The following is a 24282-nucleotide window of genomic DNA, read 5'->3' on the forward strand; positions in this document are numbered from 1 at the left end:
CAGCTTCGTGGCGAGGTCCAGCCTTTCAAAGCCACTTCCACAATGGTATTAATGAGTCAAGGCATAAAAGGCGAGACCTCACGCCGAGAGCTGAACTCAAACAGTCCCACGCTATGAGCACTGATTTTTTACCACGTTACGTTACGTGGCCAGTGACTCACTATCAGGCTATCCCCTTGGACATTTTAAGAACAGACAACCCTGATACGAGCTGTAAACCCTCCGGGGACACATCCTGCCCCAGAGGCTCCAGCCCCCAGCAGCCATTCGCCACCCTTTTAGGGCCATTTGATGTCGCCAAAAGAGCAGAGGTAGTGGAGAGCCGTGACTTCTAGAACCAGCGCAAAACCCCACCACGTCTGGGGGCCTTGCCAGGTCAGACGGGGAAGACAACAGGCAGGAGCAAGACATCCTCTCCCAGGTGGCCATCTGCACCAAGCGGCAAAGTCTCGGCCCCTCTGCCTACACTCCGACGAGCCAGGAGCAGCCACAAACCCAGCGTCACTCGCTCAAACCACTCCCAACACGCCCAAACAACAAAGGCATCCACAGGAGGTGAATATTCACACCGCACTGCCACCAAATTTTTCACAGCGACATAAAAAAATGCCAGGTTGATGTAACATAACGTAGGAAACAGGAGAACAAGCCACCAGGAACAGGAAAAATCCGGGCTGATGTCCACAAGCTGACGCTGGGCGACGTCGGTAACCTCGGCTTCTGCTTCCCCTGGGGTCGGGCAGCGCCGGCACCACACAGCTCATCCTCGTGATACGTCGGGTTCTTCATTTCACATAGTCCCGTCAGAGGATTTTATTCCTCCCCAACAGCTTACGGCTCCTAAAAGCGGCAGGGAAGCAGCAGCTTCCCAGAAAGCACCGGCCTCTCACTTAACAAATGCAAGGGGCCGGGCTGAGCACGCGAGGGGTAAAGGCTCTAACAAAGCCGCCGCGTACCAAGATGACAATTTCATGGAGATTATTGTTATTATTATAAATGGTTATCAATTATGCATCGCATTGATAGTTAATTTATAAAAGGGAAAAGGCTGTGTTGGTACAACTGAATTCTGACTCAGGGAAGATGGGCGATTTCCTGGTAGTTAATGGCCAATTTCCCAGCAGCACAACTGCAGCATAATCTCTGAGATTTATAGCAATAATTAATTGATTTTTTTTTTAAACATAGGGATGCTAAAGAGCATGATTCCCACTTCCATTAATAATTAATGCAACATTTTAAAAGAAGCAGAAAACCTCCATTCCAGAGACAGAAGCTTGCCACAGTCAAAATATTTCTTACAACAAAAATTATGCTGTTAGTGCAGCTAACACAGGAGTAGCTAACAGCATTTCCATGAGCAGCGTTCAACAGCAGACACATGACTTTTTAGCTCTATTAAATCCCAGCCCACATTCAGGGAGAAATACTGGGTTATGAAAAGTCACTTCAGGAGAAAAAAGTTAGCACTTTGTTCTGAAAATGCTCGAATGGTTCATTATGTTGTGACTGCAAGTCCTTTTTCCCCAAACAAAATCAATATGCAGAGTGTATTTAATTTTGACAGAGTGCATTTTCTGATGGACAAATGCTTCCATTAAAGTTCTTTCCTCCTGCCATCTCAATTCACTGTATTACTCCCTGGAGGAAAACTTTCTACAAAAGGAACTAATAACAATCACAGAAATTACCGCTCGTATTAGCAGAATCCCGCACAGCTTAACATAATGCCCACGAACGAACTCCTTCCTAATGATTTTACCCGTTCCATCTTGCTGTGACAGGTGCCTTCGACGGTGCCAACCAGCAATAAAAGCACAACTCCGAAGACTTAACTAAAAATGTGGCAGGAGCTCACGAGCGGGATTTGGCAGGGGTGGATGAAATGGAGAAAAGCAGATGTGCAGGGCACAGAAACGAGCGGATGCTCCCCAGCCTTCGTACGAAGCTGTAATTAAGAGAACGGTTCTTCCATTCGTGTCAGGGAGGACGCAATTAGTTGCACACCCAACTTCAGTCTTCCCTCGGTGATTTCTCTACCCAGCCCAATCTCGAAACAATCGCAAGGCTAAATGTCCCCCAAAATAAAACAAACACAATCAGGTGCAGCAGAACAAAAATCGTGGCCAGCAATTAAAATGCAAGAAAACCTCATTGTATAAGGGAATTTGAGAGAGAGAGGCACACGCATAAAAACTGTACTTCATCTTCAGCAAGATTAGGAAACAAGTGAAGCGATTTACATACAGTAATTGCATGTCCGTGTTAGCCTCCAACAGTGTCTTTCAAAATGTAAATTTTCCTGAAAACCCTTGGACATGATGATAGCCTGTCAGTTATTTATTTATTTAAAGAAGGAATGTGCTTAAACGTGATGTTTTAGGAAAAAAAAAAAAAAAAAACATCCCAAAGTAACAATTTAAATAGCTTCCTAATACCGCCTGTTCAACAACACAGTTCATGAGCCAGAAAGTGGGAGAAGAGAGAGCTGTACAGGGCTTATTCTTCCAGATTCCAATGGAAAATGAAAAGAAAGAAGAGGTGATTTTCCAAAATGAAAGGCGCCGTTGGGCAAAAGCACCAGAAAGGTGACTTCACACATAGGACACTCTCGCCTAAGCTCTCACGGAGCGCTGTTTTGTCATCTTCCCGCAGCACAAACACGGGCAACATCTATTTCGACGCGTCCACCACCGGCATCGCCATCCAACCATCCCGGCACCCTGCAGGTGACCGAAGCTCCCCCAACCCCACCGCCCTTCGTGACGCCTGGTCCCCCCATGCTCCTACCGCCCTGCCAAGCCCCACTTCACCCAGCGGTGGTGGCCGCAGTGGGACTCCTCTCCAACTTCAACCACAAGCACGTCTAAATGACCCAAAGCGGCACACGCACGTTCCCAGGCCCTTGCTGGAGTCAGAAACCTGTTGCTCACAATTTCCGTTTTGTTTTTTTTTTTTTCTTTTCGCCCTCTGCGAAACAAGGCACCAACAAGACGGAGATGCCCTGCCCCGAAAAACACGTGGCCCCGCGACCTGCCAAGTCTCGTCGTCCTTCCACGCGTCCACGCGAGGTTTATAAAGCCTTACTTAAACGAGGGGAATGGAAAATCCAGTCCAAACGCTCTGATGGCACCGCAGCACATTTCCTGTGCTCTCGGGAAAGGAGAGGTTCCCGGAGCCGCGGCTGGAAGCACACCAGGGTTACCAACAGTCCGTAACAGTGAAGTTAGCATCTGCCGGTGCCACGGTTAGCTCTCCCCGCCTCCTTCACGTTAAGGTCCAGTTTTTGGAAGCTCGACCCCACTTGTGCTACGGTGTCAGAGCCCAGCTCCGGCATCCCCCGGCGTGAGCCGTTCCGGGGCTCCTCGTGTCGGATGTCGGCAGCCGCCGCGGGGAGGGCGGCGGGGACGGAGCAGCCGAGTTCGGTGCAAGAAAGGAAGCGCGGAGCGAAGAAAGCAGGAGACACACAGAGATAATGGCAGGGGAGGGAGGCGGACAAAGGAGACGGTACAATGCAGGAGGAACACTTTGAGTCATCCTTCCTCCCTGCGCTGGCGGCGCATCCTTAAGCAGGATGCTGCCCAGCTCAGCCCCGACGCCTGCTCTCTCCAGAGCCCTGGCAGGGCTGCAGGGAGGAGGGAGCCGCACGGGAGGGCAAGGGCTGACCACTCGCTCTGCGCCAAAATTCCCCCGTTTGGATGCTTTCTTTTAACAAACAGCAACAAAACAACACGTGGAGCTCGCAGTGTCAAGACACCAGTAAGCACAACAGCTCAGCGGGAACCAGAAACGGATTGAACGTTTATATGTGTAAGGAGAACAAACACAGATTTTCGTTAGGTGGGATGAAAAATTTTTAGTTTTTAATTTTTATTTTAATGCCCAAGGGATGTAAATCCTCGCACTTGGGAGGAGGAATCACACAGTTTCTGTGTGGCCAAGGTTCGGACTTCTCCCGCTCCATTAAACGCCCTCAGCCCCTGCGTGGGAAACAGGACACCAGGAAAAAGGGTTTTCCTGGCGTGTGGGAAAGCAGTCTCGGCCGGGAATCGAACCCTGGTGCCAGGCTCCCAGCAGCCTGCACCCCCCGGTGTACCCTCAACACCCTCAGAACAGCCACGGCAGGTCTCTCGCTACGAAATAATTGCTAATTAGCTTTAGTGCCTTTATTAGTTATTAGTATGATTTTGCTGCCGCGGAGCGTTCAGTGATGTTTTGCATTAAGGCCTCTCCGTGGGAATGACGGGATGGCTCCGTGGGTGGCAGTAAGCGCTTTCTGTCTAGGTGACTCGCTTGTTTTCTGTCCGGAAACCTAAAGGATGAAGTCTTGTCCTCTGCTGCCTGCCTGGTGCCTTTCCCCAAAAACCTCTGGGAAAAACACGCTCGCGGGGGTCCTGCAGCCCGGCGCAGAAAGCGGTAATGCGGCAGGTTAGGCATGCTGCACGAAGACACTCCCACGTTAGCACCTGCTGATGGAAAAATAAAGAGCTCTTCTGCTCTTCGCCATGCAGAGAAGGAGAATAACATGCTGTAGGAGTCTTGTGCTGAAGAACTGGTAACAATTTTGAGTAACTCGCTATTATATGAGTGAACAAAATGTACCATAACGGCATATGAGCCTGCACATCTGTTGCTAAATTAAACACGCTACATAACGATTTAGACCACATCTTAAAACATTATGCAACAAGATACAGACTGTGCTAAAATAATAAGGCTTCAAAGACAACACAGAGGGGCTGATGCTGCATTCCCTTCAGCCCTCAAGTCACGGCGAGTACCCCTTGTCAGCTCTACTCCATCAAAGCTACTTGACTCAGTAGATGTATCGCAGTTCTCTATGTCCTTCAAGGGAAAAAATACATACATGGTTCGTAACAACCTCTCTCCTTTCCATCTTGACAATGCAGAAAGTATGAGGGAGGTTTTTGGTTGGATCTGGACTTTTTTTTCCCAAGTTTCTTTAAGAACTGTGTTGCAGGTTGCGAACTGTGTTCCAGGTTGGGTTCTCGCTAGCAAGGCAGACGCTATGAAGACCTGCTGAAATGGCAATATTCAAGTTGCCACAACAGCCGTGGTGCGAAAAAGAAGGGAGTGAGATCCCTAGATTTTGCTCCTATTTTACTTCCAGCATTAATGACTGGCTTAGAGAAAAGAAGTCTCCCCGGGAGATCCAGGTACGCCCCCCTGGCAGCCAGAGACAGCCCTCTGTAGCTCCTCGGTGACTTCTCAAGTTCAGCCAGGCAATACCAGAACCGGCACTCCTTTCACTCCTACAGCGAATCACAAACAGGCAGCCCAAACAGGCTGCAAGAAAATTGCTTTAAAGAAAATAAATGTCATCTCTCTTTCTGCCATCAGGCGTGAGGCAGGTCGATGCCCTGCTCATCCTGCACCGACAGTTTGCAAGAGCCCAGTGGTGGGCAAAACAATAACCAGGAGCTGGATCCAAATTATCCACTTAGCTTCAAGAGCACCTAATCCATCTGCTAATTAATCATGGGCCTCCTTTAACCTCTCTTATCTTGTTTTTCTAAGTATCTGACACCGATAACGCGCCCTACAGCACATAACTGGCTGGGAAACTACCTTTAACTTTTCAAATAAACAAGAGGAAACGATACAGAAATAATCTTACGGTCTCCTGAGGTCCCTGCCGTGATGAAAAATAAAATCTCATTCCACATTTTACCAGCATTTCTCAATTACTTGTACTTATTTTCACTAATCACAAAGGCTAATGCTGGAGAGACGAACCTTCGCTGGTTTTACATCTGGACAACCAAAAGCTCTCCTCTGCTCAAGCAGTAATTCAGCACCACGCCAAAATCTGCACAGCCAGATTAGAAGCCCCTAGAAAAATGAGTGTTTGCGGGTCTGTTGGATGAGTTATGTGGTTATTTGGCCGTTAGAGGGCATTTTATACTGCAGAGTGAAGCGCGGGCGCACAGCTTGTGAACAGCATCGCTAACCCCCATCTGGAGCTGCTGGAGAACCGTTTCTGTCTGCTCTCATTTAGTAATTGCCACTTTTCAACCTTTCCATATGCTGTATATAGATGAGCAAGCAAGAGCAAGGACAAGAGGAAAATAAGATGAAATAGCTATGATAAAAAGTCCTGGTTATATAAACACTTCGGCGCGCAGCTATTGTTGCTTCCAAGGCTTGGTTTTGTTCAGTTCACTTCCTCCCCCTCCCTAACTCCGACACAGCAAATCTCATCCTTTTTGCCCTCTCAAACAGCAGTTTATGTTTTAAGTTCAAAAATGATTAACTGAGAAAAATATCAAGTTGTGTCTCAACACAGCTATCCATCTCTGGAGCCAGAGGGGAGAGCCCATCTGTCTCCAGAGCAAAACAAAGGCAAATTCAACTTCCTCCCTGCCAGGAGGTAGGGCACGGCCACTTACCTTCAGATGGCTCCTTCGAGTTACTACCGTGCCCCTAAATGTGAACTGTAATCCGTTTTCAGCTTCTGCTGGCTAGGAAACCACACAAAGCCGCCCACTTCCCTGCTCTGGTGTTTTTCCTCCCTCCATCTAAATACAAATCAAATTAGGAAAGAGACAAATATCTCACCATCCATCTCCAAACACACGCATGTTTGTAATCAGGGTGGCCAAACTTCCTGAGTGCGAGCTGCATACCAAGATCTCCACGTGGCCGGGAGCCACATCCTCCCACCCCCGTCAAGCTGCCCGTCTCTCCCACCAGCATGCCCCTGCTGCCGGCCTCCAAGCCCACGACAGGGCTGGCCGGGTGGTGGCCGGGTGCTTTGGGGCTCCCCACGGCACCATCACGCCTGTCCTGCATGGTTTGCCGAGCCCCAGGGTGGGGAATTTGGTTAAATATTTGTTTTTAGTCTATACTTCCAATATACTCGCAAGTTCATAACAGCAAGTGCAGCAACGGCAAAACAACCGAAAGGAGACGGGATATTAACACTTTCAGCACTCTGGGTGCCCGCGGTGTCCCACCTGTCTAATGTACATGCTCAAGGACCCTGAAACCCAAACCATTTGTCTTTGCAACTCCTTCAAGACTTTGGTTCCGTATCACTCCTAAATGAAAGAAATAGTAAAATAGTAACCCCTGCTTCGCAGCCTGTCCCGCTGCGGCACCCGCCTCCTGCCCTGGGTTTTTAACTGCTGGGTTAAAGCTGCTGTGGGTTGGTGTCAGACTGCCCCGCACGGCACAAACTCCCCGTGTTGCTCAGTGTGTCACAGGTATCTCAAACTCTTTTCCATCAGAGCCTGCCCTGGGAGCTCGCCTGGACTGGGAACAGCAGGAAGGAGCAGTAACACCCTCTTGTCTCCAGATCTTTGGAGCTGTAATTTGCTCTTATCTGAGCACTTATATTTACAAGGCACTCTTACATAAAAAGTCCTCATCTGCATTGACTTATTTAGCAACATGAAATAAAATAGCCTGAAGCTATTCGTGTTGCTTAACATACTTTTTTTTTTTTCTTATGTAGATGATGCTCTGTGTAAAGAAATATTCAAAGGGGAAAACTGTGTTTTGTTTGTACCACTTACTACTATCATCGAAGAAAATATGTTCTAGCAAGTCTCTGAAGGGGCAAACAGATGTAATACCTTTAACAGCTCGGCTAATTCATCTTTTGCTGCCCAACTGCTGGTGAAATGGAAAATCTCAGAATGGAAATGCGGAAAACCCTGTTCCTTGCGGCCCGAGATCTGTTCCCTCTTTGCTACCTCTTTCCATTGGACTAAGTCCTGTTTTCAGGTACACAGTAGTTTTACTCCACAGAAAAAAAAGAGTTCAAGAGTTCAAGGCCACGTCCCCATTCAGGCATGCTCCTGCAACGCAAAGCGGTCTCCTTCCTGTGCCGGAGGCATTCCTCTCCCCACCGCCTACGTACAAAAAGGTCTAAGGGAAGGGATGGACAGAGGCAGGAGCAGGATGCTACCAGTGGCACAGAGGAGGAGAGCCCAGCCGGGTGCTGGGGCATCGAGGACCAGGGTTTGGATCGGGAACGGCTCAGGGATGAGGCCAGAGGGTGGCTTTTGGGGAAGGCAAAAGCCTTTTTGGGGGGTTTGGGCTCCCCAGCCATCCCTCCCTCTGCGCCTCACCTTTGCTGCTCTTGCAGCATCGCTCAGGCAGTTTAATTTCCAGAGGGATGAAAGAAGAGGGAAGGAGGGAACAAAGCGAGCGGAGAGAGGTTTAGATAACAGCCATAAATAAAATGAAATAATTCTCCCACCACTAACCTTTAGCAGTAAGTCAGAGCATCCTCTGCGGCCACCACAGGTTTGCATAATCTACACATCTTTCTTATAAGCCTCGCCAGTTTGCTGTATGAAAGCTATTTTGGGAGTTAACAACACTCAGGTTATTGACCTAAATTTACACAGGCTCATCTGGAGCCATAACGGTCCATTGTGTGCCAAGGCCTGCTCGGGACTCCTTAATACACAGATTATTGATGCAATGAACTGTGACAGCTCCTATAGAGCTGTTATGGTTTATTGTCGCAACACCTACTCGGGGTCTCTTTCATGCGCAGATCGGTGACACGACAGACAGCAGCGGCCACTGCCAGGGGATGCACAACTCCACGGATTGCCACGAGAGGCCTCAGTGGCTTTGGCCTCCCAGGGCATTGCAGCGAGCAGGAGGATGCAGGAAATGCTGGGACCCCCCCAACCTGGGGGCGCACGCGGCTGGCTCCGAGAGGGGACGTTTGCAGAAAGCGATTTGCTACTGAAAATCGGGATTTGTAAATGAAAGCCCCGGTGGGACCAAAGTTTTATCAAGAACAGCCACAGGCCTGCATTACAGATCAAGGCTAAAAACCTGTATGAGAAATAGATGGAAATTAGCCAGAAAAGATCAGGGTCTAATTTTCAAGAAAAAAAAAAAAGGAAAGGAAAACATTTTATGTTCCAAGAGAATGAAAAGAGAGCGAGTGCAATGGGAAAGTGCACAAATATCTACATTTCTCCCTTCCTTTCCTCTTGAAGAGCAAAAATAATCTTAAAAGGCTGAAAGCTAAGCATGGTTTAAAGGAATTCCCTCGTGTAGGGAGACCTCAGGCCAAGAAAAGAAAAATTAAAACATTAACACTTAACCAAGTGCTCACAGCCTCTTCCCAAACAGCAGCGACCGGCTCAAAAAGCTGCAGCTGGCTTTCCACTATCGTGTGCATCTTCCCCACTATTTACCAGGAGCTTTTTTTAACATCAGTGACACTTCACATTCAAAACTGCCGTTAAAAATAGGCTGTTGGTCCTCCTGGTTTAACCCTCCAAATTCCCTCCTCCCGCCTCCCTGCACACCCGCCGGCTCTGCCTCCTGCTCCTGCTGCCATCAGGGGCGATGCAGGGGAAAGGGGGGACCCCAGGGACCCCCACTGCTGCCCCCGGACCTCGTCCCGCACCAGAGCATCCCTCTCATTCCTTCCCAGAGCTGGCAGCAGGAATTATTTGTGATAGGCGAATTGTTACAGGCCTATTCTGCATCTCCATCTCTCTTCCCACCTGCTTTTACAGATGACATGAGTCGAAGGCTTAAAAAACCACCACCCAACACTAATGTTTCCTCTTCCCTGCAATCAGCAGCTCAGCCAGGAGAGGAGAGAAATTCCTTTGTTATCCTGCAACTACTTAACTGCTGAACCTTCAAAACCTCCTCAGGAAACAGGCCTGGTGAACGGCTGCTGCAAGGAGCCCTGCACGAGAGAGACTCGAAAATCAATATCCTTCACCCAACTTATCAAATTTACTGAGGACATTTATACAGCATAATTAAATAGAAAAGAGATACAAATACAGAAGAGTATTTGCACGGCACTGCATAGCAATTGCATTACCTCTGGAGCAGAGGACACTTTGACAAAAAGGAGGGAAAACACCATACATCAACCAAAGGAGCTGCAAGGAGCATGGGCAAGGTCTCAGCTCTCATTGCTCACGGGGAATGTTTAACACGTAGGTAAAAACAGCCACAACATACACACCAGCACATGCACCTAAGGCATTTCGGCAGGTCCTGCTCAGTCAGCCAAAACGACGCCATCAGAATTAGGTCGGCGATGAACGTGCTCCAAAACACACCGGTGCCTCTCGGGCTCACACAGGGTCTCCAGCATGTGTTGGGGTGCTTCCCCCTCGCTGGTGTGGAAGCAAAGCAGACGCTATTATGTTGCCTTTCAGCATATGAATGTACCACATAAAATCGATTTTGCTCAGTAATCCACTCGCTAAGTTCGTGATGTTTTCCACAATCAGCAGCCGTCTCCGCAGGATTGCGAGATAAAATCTTCTGTGCAAGGTTAAACCTGGGAAAGGCTGACTGCCAGCGCAGGGCAAACTAAAACACTGCAGAAAAGGCAAACTAGATTATCTGGCTATTTGTTAAACAATTCTTCTCACAAGGGTTGTATTACAAGCGTGCTTTGTGAATGCCCCTTGCGTTCAGGTAGAGCCAAAGAGACTGGCTCCTCTTTTAAAGTCCCTACAAGCAGCACACTGCTGTAGATGGGACATCTCTCTTGCCATGTTGACCTCAAAATTTAGAGCAGCCCAGCACAGTGCTGGACATAAGGTGTGAACACCGGTGGGTGAAAGCCTGGTGTCTTTGTGAGAGGCACCCAACTACAGACTTCACGGTCTTCAACTTCAGACTCAAAGGGTTGATCTTCATAAGTGCCCACAACAATTAGGTATTGCCTAATTACACTGACCGATAAAAATCAATATACAAGGGCGGCAGGATTCCTACCATTAAGGCAGAGATGCAATCCCAGAATCACAGGACCATTTTGTCCAATCCGCCCAGGAAGCCTTCAGCAGATAACCTGCAAGACAGACTGAACTGGGACTGAGAGAGGATGTGCTCCATCGCAGGAGAGGTCGCACCATGCACAGCTCCTGCCCACCTCGCGCCCCAGCTGCCCCAGAAACAGGCAGGTGACAGCTCAGGAGCATCCACAGCTGCCAAATGCCCCGCACCCTGCTCCCCTTGCTGCCAGATGTCACATGCAGAGGGGAAATCTCAGCCATCCCCTTAACAATGCACCCATCCGGAAGGGCAAGTGTCAAGTTAAAGGCTTTTTTCTTGCTTCTGTTGTGTCTTGATTTGCTAATATGAATCATACTTGACTCTATTTTGAGCAATCCTTTACTAAAAATGCCTGTGAGTCATTTTCTCTAAACTTGAAACTATAAAGATGGTCATGTTTGGGTAATACTAGGGAATTTTTAAGACTCTGAATACTTCTCTTTTTAATTGAACAGGAAAAGAAGGGGAACCTGAGCCACAGAAAACTTTTTCTTTGCTTCTTATTTGTCCGGCATAGACCCACTGCTCTGGATAGAAATCAGAACTCATGAAGTAAAACTTCTGAACTAAATACATATGGAGACTACTAAAATAAAGATGGAATGCATAACAACAACAACAAAATGCTTCAAGGAAAGGCCAAAAAACAGCAAACAAATCTCTATCTCTGGGAATCTCTATCAACCTACATTCAATATGTATTTTAAAAAAATAGTCTATAAAGCTAATTCCATGACCTTTAAATTTATACACATCCCTTTCCAGATGGAATAACTCAATAACTGAAAATCACACCAGTATTTTTTCCTATCTCCAGTGCTCCCCACTTGAAGCCAAAAGAAGACTGAAGGCTTTGCTCTCCAAACTGAATGCCACTTACTCAGGAACACAAGCAGCACGCCATGCATAATAAACTGGTCTCCAGGTACCGGAGTTGTGCTTTTTTCATCCCAGACATAGAGACACCTCACCCTGCTTCATGCCACCAGACAAGACTCTACTGCAACATCAACTTTGGAAAGAGGCTCTTCACCAATGCGTGAACGTCTGAACCAAATGCATTCCATGTACACCAGCCTGCCACCACATCTCTCTCCCCCATTACCTCACTCCAGAACTTGTCCCCATACCCTCCATGAAGGACTGCCTGAAGCAAGCAGGCTCTGGCCAGGACAGCCAGCAAAGAAACTTCCTTTAAGTGTCTCCTGGATGAACTTGGTATCTCTGGTATTCTTAAACACACAAGTCATGCTCAGACTTGAACATCCTTTGGTCAAAAGCAAATTAAAAGGCGGCAGGAATGAGCAAGCTTCACTGCTCATTCCTACCACATTTGCTTCCCAAACAGCTTCAAGTCCTGCACAGATTTCCAACCAGCACCATCTGCAGCAGCAGATCTAGAGATGCAGTAGGGAAGACCGCATGGCAAAAAAAGCAAGGCCAGGAGATCTCCAAGCAGAGCAGCCTGGGGATGGGACAAATAATGTTTTGACTCCTTGGGCAGGACCAAGATCCACGGGGCTGCAGAGGAGGCACCAGCAGATGCCAGGGTGGTCACAAAGGTGCAATAAGCACTGAAGGGAAATCCCACTGATGAAAGCCTCAGCTCTGCCACTGCGACCTGATCATTTTTCGATCCTTGAGGTGACTCCAAGACCCCTTCGTTCTGATCAAAAAACATAAACAAGGATAAGGGTGACAGACTTACTGCTCCAGCTGTGGGGGCTGCAAGTCCAACCCACGAGAGGGCAGCTAGGGAAAATAGTATAAAGGGAAACTCATTTCCCCCGGGCAGCCTGATAGAGCCCATCAGAGGAAACATCTGCCATCCTCCATGGAGGACAAAAATGAGGAGGAAGTCGTTGGTTCATCCAGAGAGAAGAAAGTTAAAAATGTTAAAGGCACATGGGTTGTGACCAAGGAGGGAGACCCATTTCTGCAGGCAGGGCTCAGCAAAATGGGTTAAAAAGGAAGTTTTAGAGACTGCAGAGTATGAAAATGGCAGCAGCCCACTTGATGAGGTCAGTGACTGAAGTGGCCTATGGTACTTGTAAGAGAAAACATCTGTTCGTGTTAAAAGGTCAGCAGGAAATGAACGCTATTTACTTTGTCCTTACTGGTTAGGCCAACACTCCTCGAAAGAGAACCACACATGGCTTAACTTAGTGTTAATGAAAGTACGAAAACATCGCTGTGGTCTTCTGACTGGCAGCCTACCTCCAGCAGGACCCCTCACTGCCCCCAAAAACCCCCAAAATAACCCTGGCGACCAGGCCGTGCGCACTCGGCCGCCAAGCCCGGCCCTCCTCCCCCCCGAAGTCCTCCTGCCGCCCTCTTCCTTTCTCATGGGCCACCAACCTGCACACTTCAAGAGAACCAGGAAAAAAACACAAAACAAAACAAAACAACAACAGAAAAACCCAACCCCACAACTCCTTTCTTCAGGAACAAGCCGTTAAAATAAATCCATCAACATAAAAGCAAAAAAACAAGAAGTTTCTCCTGAAAAACAGGAAGTGTTAGGTACAGAGCGGCTTAAAATAGCACCGACTTAATTTGTTGACACAGCTCGGGTCTCCTGGGGCCGTGCCTTGTCTCCTGCGCTCACCGTCGGCGCTGGCCGGAGGCCGGGCAGCCTCCCTGTGGCAGCCATGCAGCAGCACGTGGGCATGGCCGTGCGTCACCACGCCGATGGAGGGGGCAGCGGGAGCAGGTCCATGGCCGCAGGCCCGGCCGCGCTTCCTGCGAGGCGCGCGGGGGCTCCCACAGGAAACCCCGCTTCGAAACAAGCCCTGGCATGATTCAGGGCGTGCGCTAATCAACAGAAGGGATATTTAAGGCTGGTTGCCTCTCGTTTGTTTTCAGAACTCGGTCTGAAGTTTTGAGGGCGTAGGGAGGTAGTTTCAAACTTTCCCTCGGCGCTCTCTGTCGGGCTCCCCGTGCTTAAGAAAGCAGGGCCGCAGCCAGGCAGGATGAATTACTGGCGGCTGATGGGAAGCTCAAAATAATGCGGCTCTGAGCCCAGGCCCTGCTTAGACAAACTGTCACAACCAAGTGACGTTCTGCTGTGGGGCACGTGAGGGAGATGATATGCTCCTGCACAGGTTGAGTGGCATTGTCCTACCACTCGATAACCCCACTCATTTCTGCTCTGCCCCTCCTGCAGCCTGCTCATGGACATCCAGGCCCCACCATGCATCCTGCCCTCCCACACCGGACTGCAGAGGTGCGAAGCTGCAGCTTTTTTTCCCCACGAATTTAAAAAACACTTTAAAACTACACTCCCAAATGAGCTAATGCAGACAAAAATGATGATATTGAAAAGCAGATGAAGAAACTGTTCCCCTCCACAAAGCATGGTCTCCAGACCAGGCCGACCTGGCCGCCTGCTCCTGCAGAAGGCACCACGCCACACAACGCACCACACCAGACACCAAGGGGCCCCTATCATGAGCAGCTAATTATCGGGCCACATTACATTATTACTCAGATTAAGATTTGTGGGTTTTCCCCTCGCCTAACAATACGCCTTTGACAGCAGCACTGCAAATACGCTAGAGCAAGAGCAGCAGTCTAGCTCCATGTGCAATTAGGCCAGCATGTGGATCTTATTGCTCCTAAGGACTCTTATTTGATTTCCCGCACCACCAACTGGTGAGAAGTTTTCAAGTCTAAATACAGAAGAATTAGATCACTCTTTGGGGTGGTCGCATCTGGGGTTGGAAAACCAGATGGAGTGCGTTTTTCGAGGCCTTTGTAATTGAACCAACACACAAAGTTGCTAGGAAGCATGCAAATACAATCACTGCTCTGGGGCAGCCTGCCGTAGGGCCAGTGCCGTGTCTGCCAACACTCATAGACACCATCTTAAGTGCTAGCAGGGAGGAACGGTCTCAAGGGCTGTGGGCTTTAAAATATTGTTGTGAACATGGACCTATGGCAGGAATGCAGCAGCTCTGTGACTTGTGAATATAAACATATGCACCCCACGTCTTCTCACAGTGCCACCCAAGGAACCAGGGAGATGAGCGATTGCTTCGGTTCCCTAAAAATGCAAAGCTTGTACATAAAACTGGGGAATTAAGGGGAGAGAGGGAGAGAAGGAAGGAGCAGTAAGGAAGCTTCAGCATTTCAAACCAAGTGCAGAGATGGCAACCACGAGTGCCATCATGTGTGGCAGGCTGAGTCTGAGATGGAGTAAGCTGTCTCTGGAGCTGCCAGCCATCACCACCACTGCCAGCTTTGGCGACCGCTGAAGAGATTTGCTTCTGGCAAGGCAATATCACAGGGCTTTGGGTACATTTAAAGCAGAATGTGTTTTTAAAAGATGTGGGCACAACTGTGGTTGAAGCAGCATGCAGACTACCACCAGACCCCCTTCTGCTCCACGGGGGCACAAAACGTAGCAGGTTATCTATGAACTTCCCGACATTCGCACACACCTAAGCGGAGGGCATCTCTCCCTGCAGCCAAACAGCACTGGCAGGGACTGCTCTAAAAAGGCCCAGGCTTTGTCAGGGAATGGCTGTTTTAGGGACAGAAAAAAGCGTCTATCTTCCCTGGTGTTCAACCATGTGCTGGGTTTAAAAACCTGTGGGTTTAAAGACCTCCTTATCAGCAGCTAACACAGAGCACGGTTGCTCACGGCACAGGAAGTGGACCCAAACCCCACTTTCCTCTCTTGGTTTTTCTTTTTCTCCTTGGAACCAGAACAGACAATAACAAAGTCACAAGTCAAACAATAAGAATGAGGTGAAGAGAACTTTCTCCACCAAATGCTGAGTTTGCAACTCGAGCAGCATTAGCCACTGGAGGCTGCCCACGCGGCATCTTTCAGGCACGGGCATGAAGAGGGATGCTCCTGCTGTGCCCTCCCACAGGGCCACCATGCAGCTCCCCACCTGCTCCCCCGACACAATATTCCCGAAATGCAGAGACCTGGAAATTAATTAGCAACTCAAGCCTAAGCAGAACACCTTTAAATATTTGTCCGGGACTTTTTCAAAAGGAAACAACAAGTAGAAAAACAAATAAATGTCCAGAGTCAGCACTTCACAACTCGAAAGAATACATACTCAGTTTTATGAACATGGATTGCACATAAACATACACTTCAAAAACAACCCTCCATACATACCAAACCAGAGCAGCCAAGAGGATGGCGGGGAGATCAGAGAGTATATCAGCAGAGAGAAGAGGCAACGGGTGGTGAGGGAGCTATCAGGGAAGGAAGCCCTATAGAGAAATCCCTGTGAAAAGCACAGGCAAGTGCCTGGCACCGCTCTTTTATTGGGGTTTGTTTTCCAGACAACCCATAGGTTTTGTGCACAAAAACACGGTAATTTTGCTGTAGATTTTTTTCTTTAAATTAAGAATCGTTGGCATTTAAAATTGGTGTTTGAGGAGTATACTGCTTTTTAGTTTTCAATGGTGTTATTTTGTAGGCATTCTGTTCTTAGAAAAATTAAGATAATATTTGCTTTTGAAGCCACAAAGCTGACACTTTGATATTGCATTTTTCACATCCAAATCCACACCAGCTGGGCTTTTTCTTCTTTTAAATGCACTCGAGCTCATTTTCGCCAGGCCAGCCTTCCTTCTGCATCAGCATTTCTGCTGCCTGAGTATCTGTGGCCATAACGCAAGCTACACAACTAAACCGAACCAACTTTTCCAAATGTTGCTACTACAATGAGCTGCTCCCCAACCCTGCGGCATCGAGCCGCTGGGATTTCTGAAATAACATGATGAAATATCTGGGTGGCTACATGGCCAATTTTAAGCAGCCAATTTGAAATTTCTGGTTGGTAGCGCACCAAGGGAGTGCAAGGTTCAAAAGCTGGCCATCACACAGCGTATTTCACAATGAATTCAGACTGTTTTTCTAACCCAGCTGTCTTGTTTAAAAACCAGTGCAACCCTCCAAGGTATACAAATAATTAATTTCAACCCAAGCTCTGAAGCAGCAGCTCCCAAACTTTCTTTCCTGGCTGCGACCTCATTTTACAGACCGGTAACTCTGCGCAACCCCAAACAGCAGAATAAATATCGGACAAAATGAAATTTCCGTCAGGCTCACGACCTTGCTCATAATTTTCACGAACCTCATTTCGGGGCCATCGCTCTCATTTGGGAACTGACAAAGTCGTAACACAGATGATTGCCAAAGCACACCGACGGACACGGGCCACGGGGTCTCTAAGGTCACTTATGCCAAAATCCTCCCCATGGCTCAGCTCGCTTTTCATGAAGGGCAAAAACCAGAACGTGGATGTTACTTAACCACATCATAAATAAATCCCCTTAAAATTACCTCCCTTGATATTTTTTATTGCTACAAGACAAATTTCAGCTTTAGGGGAACTACGCTGGTTTCTGCAGGCTGCTGGGAACGCCGTCGGTGTTACACATGTGAACGATAAGTTACAGTGACCTGCTAACACCACATAAATCTGGGAGTAGGAGCTAACATAGAAGTAGGCATTTTTGGTGCCCAGATTGGATCCTACACAACTAGAGGCTTGCAGCCCATCATACAACTGGGACCTTTCCAGCATTGGTATCGGAGACCAGAAGGGGAAAACAAGCACCAAAATGCTTCAGCAGCACTCATCTCCCAGCCCCTGCCCTGAGTTCACGGTTTTGGCACCCCAACGGCGGTGATGTACCCAGCTGAAAACAAGAACCAGCAAGTTCGCGCAGACACATCCTGGGGACAGACGTTCTGGGCCATCTGACCTTGTTCTGACACGTCTTGTAGACCCGAAACCCGCAGCGTGGTTTAGCCAGCAGACTGCGCTGCGAGTAGAGCAGCTCGGCTGGGCTGCCTGGAAAGCAACGTTTCACCCGTGCACGTACTGCTTCCCAGTTCCACAACCTGAATGTTAAACACGAGAATATTCCCATAAAAGCGCAGAAAAGAAAGGGTAAAAAATTTAGTCCTTTGGCTCCCTATTGCTGTTAAAATTAATTGCCACATAAAATTGCTGATTCCTACCAAATGAAGCCATAGAATTTATCAACTCAAGGATAGAGCAAACTCACTAGTGGTTTAAATACATTACCTGAGTTATTACTAAATTTTGTTCCTGTGACAGTTTTATGGATAATGTAGGTTTTATAAATTCATTAGCATGGAACTAACTTTCAAAGTAAACAAAGACATTGAATAAACATCGCAGGACTGTGTTTACACACAAAAAAACAGATTTCCCTTTGCTTTCCAAAGCCACGCTGGGATACTCGGAGGAAAAATATGAAAGCAGCTCTGCCGAAGCACTTCATGAAGGGAAAACGTGGTCCCGCGACCTGGGCACTGGGGACAAGCAGCACAATGGCATCTACAGCACTCGCTGCCAAACGAAAGCAGACACTGAAAAGAAAGAGGGAAAACCTTTTTCGCCCCTTCTCATAGCTTACAACAAGAAACGGTGAAAACCATCCCAGATGGAAGCCCAAATCTGAAGCTGGTACTGCTGCTTCTGCAATAAATCTTAGTACGATGGAAGTTGTTTTAACCTATGTTTGCTGGAAGAAATGACTAACATCGGTATAAAAAAAAAGAGATTGTTGGAAAAAAAGCTGTTTTTCTCCGCTTCTCCATTCTGTTTACTCTGTGCATTTATCACCAGCATGTGCAGAGCCAGTATCACTCTTTCCCCCGTGCAGGCAGCGAGTTAGTCACACTTTCCCCCGTTGTGCAGCTCCTTTAGTCAGCAGCAGGGAGGTGATAAAGATGAAAAAACTAAACAAAAACAGGAAAACGCAATTGTGAAAAACACAGAAATTAGCAGGAGGTCCTTGTAGGGGAAATGTAATATTCAAATCAATTTTGCTTGCTGTAATTGAGGAGACCTCAGTCCGGGAAGGAGCTCCAGGCCCCTCCAGGCAGCGGCTCCTCTGGAGGCTGAGCACACCGGGTACCAGTGAGGGAGGACACAGGGCAGGGCAGGGGCAGGATGGACCAGGAGCAGAGCTCTAGGAGCTGCTTACAGTGATGCTCTGGTGGAAAAGGCTACAAAACCGCAGTGCCAAGGCAGACACAAAGGCACTGAGATGAGCTGACTCTCCTCACTGGGAGAGAAGCTGCAGTCAGAGAACAGATTTTGTACAACTCAGAGCATGCTGTAGCTCCCAGCCCCAGCAGCGCGTTCACTTATGCTCACCAGGTGTTAAATAAAGAGCTGGCAGCAGGCACAGCCTGAGTTTTGTGACCAGTGCAATGTAATTATGCACCACTGCTTCATTCTTGGGGGTCTACTTATTTAAAATGCATTAAAGAAATAAATCACTGCTGATTGTCCTGTCCCCTTCCTTTTTAAGCTAGGCTGGGGCAATAAATCTATAAAAAGAGTGATTCCTCTGTTAAATAAAAACAACAAAAGGGGTAAAATGGGAGGCACAGCAACTTATTTCCAGAGTCGTGTCCTCCCTTATTTTCTCCAGATACTTTCCATTGAATTATTTGCTAAAACAGATATGCAAAATGGCAAGGATACCAAACGAGCCTAATATACCTTTACGACATTATCACCCCAAACCATCTGGAACTGCAGTGTCCCAGGTGCTGAGCGGTTTTTTAAGTCTTTGGGGTCACCTGCATGGTCTGCAAACCACAGTCCTAGGTGCGGCATCCACGTGAGTGCAGCCAAAACTGGGGGAAGGACGGACTCGTTGACATGTGCAGGGAACCAAACCTGCCTGCAGGCACACACGCAGTTATTCCTCTAAAAATGAGGTTTGGTGCTTCCAGGTGTCCAGGTGACGGAAGTGGAACGAGGGGATGAGGCTGTTTCTGCCTCTGTTTTTGGGGAGCAGCACAGAGCACAAGTCCTGTGGCTCAGACCCGGGACCACATCCTCTTGGACCACATCACTGGAAAGCATCCTGGCTCCACAAGTACAGGGATCAGGCTTCAAGTACCACCTAATGGTATATTTCTACGTAAGACCACCAAAGCCAAACCTGAGATGCTCCCAGCCAGCTGGGGTTTGGAAATGCTCAGAGATGCCTCCTCACACCAGCGGTCCTCACCTCCCTCTAGGGAAGTCCCAAGTCACCCAGTAATGTCATACGGAATAAAAACACAAACATGTTCATGCAGAAAAAATGCTTCTCAGATACTTTCTTCCTGCCCTGGTGTTAGTTACCAGCATCAACGAGGTTAGTGCATGAAGTGTAGCCTGGCCAGGCACTTCTGTTGGATATTTAAGGACGAAATGGCCAGTGAGAGGCTGAGCAATCTCATGCGAGCATATCTGTTGCTGACACGAATCTTAATTCTGTAAGGATAGTCTCATCTGCCAATGGGAAGCTCAATAAGGGATCAGATTTTTAATCCAATCTGCTTTCAAAATAATCTTGTTGGCATTGATTGTGCTGAATTTCATCTATGGGAAAGAATTGAAAGTAAGAACAAATATGTCTGTATATGACCAGGAAAGTAAATGGCTCTCAGCATTACAGCCAGCTGCTAATTACGAGGAACAACCACCCTGATATTAACTTTTACGTGGTCTCACGAACAACCACACAGCTGTATTTTAAAAAAATTATTCCCACATACTCAATACTAAACAAAAGTAGTCTGGATTTAAAATTCTGCTGCTCACCTCTACCCCTATTCCCCCAGAAAACCAACCCTAAAATCTCAGCTGTCTGTAAGCCCAGCTGTTTCCTGGCTTTTCTATGCAAATTGTTCTCCCTGGATTTTATTGTACGCATGCCTATGTCTCTTAAAACGCACTCAAGTTCGAATTAGGGGCCCTACTTCCATCAAAGGGAGTTCTTGTAAAATAAGCTCCATTCTCACGGTATCTGACAAGGAATTATTATCCCATAACTCACAGGTCTCCCAGAGGTTCTGTACCAAACTTAGCCCAAAAAACGTCCCGGAAGGGAAAGTAGATGAAGGGACACGAAGAGCCACTCATATTTAAACCTGCAAGGTCAGGAACTTCTCGCCAAGCCACAAAACACTGCCACATCTCTCTGCCTACGATTTTTACCTATCAGGACTAACGGAACACTGATTACGAGGTTCAATTCCAGCTTAGCTTAAAGCAGGGAACAGGGTTTTGTTACCTTTTCCCCTTGGTTCCAGCCAAAACCATTTAGTTATTCCTCTGTTACTGGCATCTCCCTCCAAGCATGACAACTTTAACATCATTACCGGGTGGCAGCAGGGAAACCAGAAAGCAGAGGTGAGTGCAGGAGCTGGCAGGGATCTCAAAAATAATGACCAGAAAATGCTGAGGTTTCTGTTGCCGTTTTTCACACGTTCCGCCCCCCCTCCCAATTTCCCCATTGCCTCTCTGGCTTCCCCACACACTGTTAAACACAAAAAAGAAATTAAATAGTAAAACATTGTGAAACTTTTTTTTTTTTCCCCCACTAAATCATCTATTAAACTGCTTCAGGGGATGCTGCCCCATTCACAGCACTGTGCGTTCCCAGCCGTCGGTCCTCGCTGACCTTTTGCTCAGGGTTTGCTAGCTTGAGTTTTGTTTCCAATAGAAATGCATGCATGCTGCAGAGCAAACATCTGCAGAAACTCTCGTAATCTATAAATAACTACGATTCATGAATATTCTGTTAAAAGACCAACGATTACTTAACCAGTTGTGTATGTTACAGCTCAGCCTACAAAGCAGCACTATCCCCCATTCATTTGGACAGCTGAGGCTGCACTGTGTTTTAAAACACACTTATCATCATGATCCTGTATCATCAGCAACAAAATAATCCAATTCATCTTATTTATCAAATTCCAGCCTTAGGCCAGAGTATTTTTATGGTCAAACCAAAAATACTGCTGAGTCTGAGCAGTTGCTGCAGTAACACACTGCTACGGCGACGACCTGGAGAGTTTCCTTATGTGATGCTCGAATATTTTATGCGCAGACTTCGCAGCATCTCAACCAAAGGCCGTCCTCACGCGCAGGAATGAACTCATGTATGTGACAGTCGCAGTCGCAAATTGCACACAGCATCCGAGAGCAGAATCTGCCCCGTGCTGTTTATTAACTAAATGACAGTCTGTAGTAATCAAATATTTATTATGCGCCATACAATACTGCAATTGAATGGATGTACTTCCTCCCCTATCCATCGGAGCACACTGAAAGCCCTCTGTAACTTCTGCTCGAGAAGTCTCGAATTACACATCTTTGTTTTCCTTACAGATTTTCCTCCAGGACTGTGTATTAGCAAGGAACAATTTGGCAGTTAGGGCGGTTTGCCTACAAATGCAGAGTTGTTTGTTGTTTTTTTTTTTTCCCGTTGCCTGTGTTTCTCCAGGAAGATGTCCCTGGCAGAGCAGGCAACAAAGAGCTTCTCTCCCTTCGCATCGATTTCCTAAATACAAACATAAACCCACAAAATGCACCGAGTGGAGCAAAAAGCCGCATGGTGCCGAGTTAGCCCGTGTCGCACCGCTCTCCGAAGGAACTCATCATGTGGCAGGAGAGGAAAATGCTAAAAGCCCTGTCTGTTCTGCTTGCTTAATCCCGCTACCCAGTGCAGACAACCGATGCTGGCACCCCCTCTCCCCATTCCCCTCCGTCATGCCGTGGCAGTATTCCCGTCTCAGCGCTCTCAGACGGGACTGAAACAGCCCAGTAAGCTGGGAACCAGCGTTAGGTGGCCGTAATTTCTGCTGCCACTGATAAGGGAAGAGTGGGCAACAGAGAGGCAGCACCAGCAGCATCCTCGTGCCGGTCCCCGCGAGCTGGCACGGGGCTGAGCGTGGCTGGGGGCACTCGCTGCCCTCGCCCCGCGGGCACGCGGCTGCTGGCACCGGCACCGAGGGACCCGCGGGGGAATCGAGGACCTGAAATGGAAGAACCAGGAAATAAAATGTAAGAAGTGTTTTGTGAGCAAGTGATTGAAGGAAGTAGCAGAGCCCTTAACAAATTGGTTATTTGTCTGGTTAGCTGATGCAGAAGTGGAACAGGAAATTAATTCAATATGCCGCAGACTTACATTCCACTATTATTTTCTTTTTTTTTTTTCCCCTTCTCCTTTTTATATATGTACATATAAGCCAAGAAACCCTAAGTATTTCTGGGCAAGCTGGTAATTGAAGCTTATGAGACTCCAATTAAAAAGATCTAATCATTATTAGAACTTGACTACAGACAGGCTTTGAAATGAAACAATAAAATAAGACCAGTTAAGGATAAAAGACCCTCTCCAGAAACCATTCGGTTGCCAGCAGCTCCTGATTTGTTGAAAAATATCCCAAACCAGTAGGTAAAACCATTACAACTCGCGTAAACCTTTACGAACAAGTTACCGCCCTCTGTGCCTTCCAGGATATGGCGGCCTGCCAGTAATTTTGCTTTAAATATGAAAATGGATATCAAATCCAACTTTCTACATAGAATAATGGCACGGGAGATTGATGGCATTGCTGTGCTGCACAATGACTATTTAAAACACTTTTGGCTGCACTTACAAAGCTCCAGTGACCTCCAGAACTATAGGAACTGCACATAGTGGTAGGAGGAAATAAAATTAGCGACTCACAGTCAAGAACTAAAACAATTCAGCATTTCTCAAAGAGGCACTGACTGCGGTTAGCACTTCTGCAGTGACACCAGCACTCAGCTTTGTGTTTAGAGCTGGAAAGAAGAATCACCCCGAATTTCCATAAATAAAACGTAAGCTGCCAAGAGGGCACTAATGGTACCGAGGGTACCAGGGAATTTCTGTGCAGAAGCAAATGGAAAGCGATTGCTAGTTACCAGAGCAGTCAAGTTCCTCTCCAGCCAGCGCTCTCCCAACGTGTGGTCACATCACCTGGTACGAAGGTGGCAGAAGGAAGACAAGAAAGACAACGGGAATGTAACTGGAGGAAGAAAAGAGGGAGAAGAGAAAGGAGAAGCTGAAAGCAGCGCGGATGCAGTACGAAAAGCCAGAGACAAAAAGGCAAAGCCGAAGAGGCACCCCCATCACACCTATTGCTGACTCACACATTTTGGGTTACTTTCATTATTTCTTTGTATTCCGGCAGCATCTGGCATCTGCCGCTGAGATCAGAGCCATGTTGTGCCAAGCGTGAATCAAGATCTTTCTGCTCATGAGCTGAAAATCTAAACAAATAGGAAAAGAGAGCGAGGGACTAGCCCTGACCCTGCCCGGCATGGCCAGGAGGCGCAGCAGCAACAAAGCCACCTGCTTTGCTCCAGCCACCGTCGTGGCCATGGGGGCAAGACATGGAGCACATCTATTTGTTCCATAGCAAGACTCCAAGCAGTTTTTAAAAGCGCTCAGGATTCATCTGCCCCCCAGTAAGGATGGATCTGGGGTTTGGGCTCTCAGGCACCTCTGCATTCGCTGCTGGAAGATGCCAGGATGGTTTCCCCTCTGGTCCCCGTCCCCAAGAGCTTAGTTATCACTGCATGGAGAGGAGCACAAAAGGATATTTGGCTTTCTTGCCCTTCCTCTACCATTTCTGGGAGCAGCTCTCCTGTG

At 47.7% G+C, this 24282-nt stretch overlaps 1 protein-coding gene across 6 annotated transcripts in view; it reads right to left on the minus strand.

Annotated features, from left to right (window-relative positions):
- Window positions 1–24282, minus strand: part of CTBP2 (C-terminal binding protein 2) — a 124006-nt gene that overhangs the window by 55180 nt on the left and 44544 nt on the right. The window contains exon 1 of one of the 6 annotated variants that reach the window (XM_040562944.1): window positions 6411–6607. The exons of 2 other annotated variants lie outside the window; for them this stretch is intronic. The gene's annotated coding sequence lies outside the window, so the exon portion shown is untranslated. Of the gene's footprint in view, window positions 1–3087; window positions 3475–6410; window positions 6608–24282 lie in introns of those variants that run through there. 3 more of the 6 variants (XM_040562942.1, XM_040562941.1, XM_040562946.1) reach the window with 3 other exon arrangements.

This window comes from Cygnus olor, chromosome 7 (assembly GCF_009769625.2).
Source record: "Cygnus olor isolate bCygOlo1 chromosome 7, bCygOlo1.pri.v2, whole genome shotgun sequence".
In the NCBI taxonomy this organism is placed as follows: domain Eukaryota; kingdom Metazoa; phylum Chordata; class Aves; order Anseriformes; family Anatidae; genus Cygnus; species Cygnus olor.